At 36.8% G+C, this 5,660-nt stretch overlaps 1 protein-coding gene across 1 annotated transcript in view; it reads right to left on the bottom strand.

The window, feature by feature from the left end:
* Positions 1-3,033, bottom strand: part of slc4a3 (solute carrier family 4 member 3) — a 42,876-nt gene extending 39,843 nt beyond the window's left edge. Inside the window, exon 1 of the mRNA XM_036209768.1 lies at positions 2,564-3,033. The gene's annotated coding sequence lies outside the window, so the exon portion shown is untranslated. The remainder of the gene's footprint in view (positions 1-2,563) is intronic.
* Between the last annotated feature and the right edge of the window lie 2,627 nt (positions 3,034-5,660).

Below are 5,660 nucleotides of genomic sequence, written 5' to 3'. Positions count from 1 at the left end.
GTAAGTTGCTTCAGGGTTTTTGATTTAACAACCTATCACATCTAAATTCATTATTTACAGCAAATTTAATGGAAATGATTGATAAAATTAGCCAGAAACAGGAGATTGTGACTGATTGACAACCTTTACAGCTATAACCATGGCTTTAGGGGAATCACATAGACCCCTTGACCCCTGACCTTCTTCAGGCCAGGGGTAGGTTAATGCCATCACACACTGGCCTGTACGGGTGTGTATTTCCAGTTTACCTTAACTTTCGAGGGTGAAGTTTATCTTCATCCTCTGTAAATGATCTTTATTTGTTCACTAGATTTGTACCATTGTGCATATTTCAGAGATGAAAATTGGTCATGCCTGAATACACGTGAGAAAAGTTGAGGTCTTTTATGTGACAATTTTCACTGATGTTTCACAAATTAACCACGTTAAAACCACAGAAATACAAATTAAACTGCCCAAAGAACTTATAAATCCACGCTTTATTGAATTTCTTCACCTTCACATTGTGCCAACGCCATGGCCAGCATCTGTCACGGGCCCTCACAATGTTTTGTTTTTACTAAACAGTCGGATTCTACTGGTCTGCACCAGGTACAAGTCAGCTGCTAGATACCAACCGAGGAAGTCCACCGGGGAAGTTCTTCACTGTGGACATCCGCGAGAAGGGCCCGATGCGTGTCTGGAGTCGCAAACATGCAAGAATATTTTTCTTACTAAATAATAATCTAGTACATACCTAAAGACTTGTGGGCCGATATTCTTTTTGATTGTCAAAATCAAAGGTAGGACTAGGTAAAGAAGCAAGTCAGGATGTTTAGCAATAAAAACACAAACACTATAGTGGATTGTGGAGAAGAAGGGCACTATTGGACTGAAGGTCTGGACCCTTAAAGCCATAGAGTCAACCATGACCTGTTCTGTTTACCAAAGTCACTAAAAGTAAACTGCAACACCATCTGTCCTGCTATTTTCTGTGTTTATGCTACGTGTTTAGTGATCTTGTGTCGTCATTTGTGCTGGGATCATTAACTGTGTTTGAACATAACTTGATTCTCATGCAACAGTGTTTCCATGAGCCCACAAATCCAAACAAATCCATGTCATGGATAAAAATATGGGATTCTGACTGAGACATCAGTGAAGAATTAGACAAAATTCAGTTTCCTTCAAACACTTGTCTAATTGTCTATGAGATCAGACGTTTATTTATTTACTGGTAAAAACGCTGAACTGTCGCTGTAAACATTTGATTTGTTGGAGGCACAATGAAGCAGCAAATAATAGTTTCAGAATCAGGACGACAGGATCTTGGATTTCAGAGTACACACTGACAGACGGGTTTTCATGGACAAAGCTGAGGGAAAGTGCAATATCGTGACTTGTAGATAAGCAGCACATTTCAGTTTTTTCTATGGAAAGTGTGGAAGGAATGAGTAGTGAGCTCTAAATTAAAAAAAAAGATTGAAAAGACAATTACAGCACATTATTTACTCTGGATCTGCATTTTTTCAACCATTGAAGGTTACATGATTTGCCTTGTGCATCCAATATGCCAATATTTTGAGCATGACTATGTTAAGACATTATTATTTTACATACATGTGTCCAAAGCTGAATGGAGGATGTTTTTAGGGTATCTTGAACATAAGGCTAACTCGGGGTCCGGGGTGTCCTGACCCTAACCCCAACCCAACCTTTAGAGCTTCTTAACCCTAACTCTAGGTCTGGGGCGTCCCTAACCCTAAACAAAATTAGTGCAGCCAAGGACACAATTCACCATCAGCCAAACATATTTCATCCTTCAAAATAAGTGCAAACAAGAAAAATGTTCAACACTGGTCACTCACATTTTAGAAGTTATCTGCCAATAATCCCATCCACATAAATATAGTAATATTACATAATTTAAACATGATTTCTATTCTCTACTGTGCAAGGAGCAATTCAAATAAAAAAGGTTTTTAACTAGGAAAAATTTGCAAACGTTTTGTTAAATATAAAAACATTTACTGGAAACATCCCATTAATTTTACTGTATTTAGCTGAAAGCAAGACGTCATAAAAGCTTTACATTTTGTACATATTTATCTATTTGTATTATATCGCAATTTTGCATCTACTTTGAAATAGATATTTAACACACATTCATGTGTTGAATTGATAATCATTTTCTATAATCACATGGTGTAGTGATTGGAAAATTTAAACACGTCATTGCGCAATTTCTCTCTGTACTGCACAGCTCAGATGATACAAATAGATTTAAAAATACAATAAAATGATGAAACTGTTTAAAGACTTCTTGTATCATAAATAAAGCTGTAAAAGTATTCTTTTTTTTAAGAGGTTGCCACGGCGAATCATCCGCCTCCATCTAACCCATCCACTTCTGTCACATCCACCACATTCACCTCATCCATCAACCTCTTGTTTGTCTCTTTCCTTGTAGCTCCAAACTTAGCATTTTGCTTTATTTATAATTTCATTCCTGATCCATTTACATTTTGCATCCATAAATCATGTCAGTGATGGATGGCATCATCGGGGTTAGAAAGGAACTTACACAGCAGCTGGGTTTCCTCTGGTGGAATGATCATCAGCCTGGAAGTGCTGCTCAAATCAATATTCACACTTTCACTCCAAGACTCCCTATTTGCAAAACACAGAGGCTGGAGGGTGTCGGGTAACCTGGGCTCCAGCTGGTTTCCAGGGAAACAAACCAGCCGCTTCTCGGAAGTTAGTTCAGTTTCCTCTCGTCAGCAGATGATTGCTGAGTCATTATCTCCCAGCATGACCCCTTTTTTTTGCATCCTCAGCTTTACTGTCACGTTTGATTAAAAATGTATGCATACATACATAAACACCAGTCTGCATCGATTTAGATTGCTGGTCTGCAAATACAAACCAGTGCAGCACAAATCGGCAACACAACAGCAACAACACAACAGCCTCCGCCTGCGCACAACGCAGCGGCGCATCCCTCCCAGCGAAGCTCCACACAGACGCTTCTCCTCACATCGGTGCAGATTTACACCTTTTTTCTCTTTGGTGATGCGTTCACTGCACGATCATAAGTCCATCCAGCCTGTGGCGCATTTGAGGACCCCACCTACCTGCAGGAAAAGGAGAACGAACCCACAGCGGGAGGAAAGGAGCAGAGATGCTGCGGTTAACCACGCAGAGGAGGACGGGGAAGGTCCACGCTCAGAGTGGAGACGCGGACACGCGCAGGATCCGCCAGGATGCTCCGAGGGACCACGTGACCGCGGACCTGCTGCTGGAAGCGCTGCTTCTTTAGTCCTGTTCACTGTTTCATATGTGATTTTAATAATATCTTAATTATTCTGTATGTCTTATGTTCTTGTTTTTTTTGAGGGAGGATGGTCGAGTCTGTAATAAAATTCTGTTCTATTTTATTTTTTCTATTCTAGCATTTTCTTGTCTATTTTGTTCAATTATATTCCATTACTCTATTTTTTTATTCAAAAAATATTTTCTATTCTTTTCTATTTTCTATTATATTCTGTTATTTATTTTTCTAATATATTGATTTTTTATTACATCCTATTGTTTCTATTCTATTTTTCTATTATATGTTATCATTTTTGTATTCCATCAAATGCTTTCTAAACTAGTCTATTTTTTTCTTTTATATTTCAAAAAGGTAAATTGCTATATAAATTATTTCACCCAAAAAATGTATAAAATATTTTAACCCTTTAACTACCCAACCAAGACAAATTTGATGTAAAAAATGATCTTTCTGACACTTATTGCCTCAAAGGAGTAATACACATTTTTTACACTGTAAAAAGTAAAACATTGGATTAAATAACATAATTACAATTGAAAAAAAAACTTTTTATCAGGTTAAATGTTTAAGTTCAGTAAACCATCAACTCAAAATTTAAAGTTTGATGAAAACTAATAATTTCAAATGGAACAAAACACAGAACTTTTCTGTTAATTGATCCAATGTTGCACTTATTGTGCTCAGCTGTTTAGTGGAGCCGGTAGTTAAAGGGTTAATTATTACCATTGTTTAAATGATAAACTACAACGAAGTAATAATTTATAAAACAGCTTGATTTTTTTTTCCATATTGTGCTACAAAAACAAGTTTATGGTTGTTAATTTTATATCTACATTTTCTTTTAAAGCCCACTTTAATGAAATTTGAATTTTTAGTGTTTCTTAACATGCTCATTTGGATTTTTTCTGATGATAGATGGCATGAATGAAGAAAATTCAGCTTAAATTTGCATTTTTTGAGCATTTCTTTATATTGTTGTTAATCAGGAGCAGACGAAAAAATTGAAAAAGATCATATTGGTGATGCAGAAAATATGATGGGCGGGGCCACAAACTGTTCGATGTATGGATCTAAACGACTCGATCCATGTGCATCTTACCTGTCCTCATCCATGTAGGTATCTGGTTCAAAACCATAAAAAGCTCTGATATTGCACGCCATTTTTGTTGCACTGCTAAAGTTAGGTTGGGGTGTGAGGGGCTGTAAGCTAGCAGGAGAGCCAAACAGAGAGCTCTCAGCAACGGGGACGGGAAAGGGGATGGGATCTGCACAAGGTTACGTCCACAACTCAGTGGCAATTTTTTTACTGAAATACCACCGCTCTACAGAAACTGAAAATGAAACAGGTTTTTTTTTTTTTTATTATTATTTTGCCAAAGAACGGTATAATCGTGCTTAAAAGACCACTAGGAACACTTTGAAACAGATCAGATGACTATAAAGGAACTAAAAAAGACTTAATGCTTTCCTTCTTTTGACTTAAGTCATAATTTACCACAAAGTAGGACTCATATCATAATAGATAGTATATATTTATGTGATATGACATTTTTTTGTTTATAATTTCAAAATAAAATTGTCCACACTTGTCACTTTTAGGAATTACTCATAAAAACACAGAACATAATACTTCAAAAGGCAAAATCTACTTCTCTACAATCTTCTCACTTTCCCACCCACCCTCTTTTTTCCCACAATGCCACCTCTCTGCAAACCGTGAATCAAATCGTGACAGTACACGCTGGCGCTTCTCTCATGTGTGACTACTGTTCAGTGCATTAACAGCTGGCGTGTAAGAAGAACTCTGCTGGGATGAGCTGTGCAGCATCACACTCTGCAGAGGTGAAACTACAGACCTTTGCATTGAGCATTATCCTGCAGAGACAGGACTCAGGTTTTATTAGCAATACAATCAGTGACAATTATCTATATTCAAGCAACAGATATATATAAGATTGCTGTGTAGTTTTTATAGCAAAGTTCCTGATCCAAATTCTAGTTGTGTCTTGATTTGGAGTGTGCGTTCCTGTGCATGCATGGATTTCCTGTAACAGTAAATAAATAAGATAATACGTAGATGAATAAGTTCTACAGTAATAATAGCTGTTGGGGAAAGGTGGATTTGTTTGAAGGACCACTTAATAACATTATAAACAGTGCCCTCTACTGGCCAGTTTAGGAAAAAAGGAAACAGAAAAATCATAAAAAAAAACGATTTTTGTGAATATGATTATGATATACATGTAAAAATAAGTAAAATAGTTATGTTATGCATAATTAGATGTGTTACGATTAATTCATGAATCGATTTCTACTCCTATGATCCAACCGGATAGATCTATCTGAG

Source organism: Oryzias melastigma, linkage group LG21 (genome assembly GCF_002922805.2).
Source record: "Oryzias melastigma strain HK-1 linkage group LG21, ASM292280v2, whole genome shotgun sequence".
Taxonomy (NCBI): domain Eukaryota; kingdom Metazoa; phylum Chordata; class Actinopteri; order Beloniformes; family Adrianichthyidae; genus Oryzias; species Oryzias melastigma.
The sequence above is the reverse complement of the archived record's forward strand: the minus strand, read 5'-3'. Positions and strand labels throughout refer to the sequence as shown.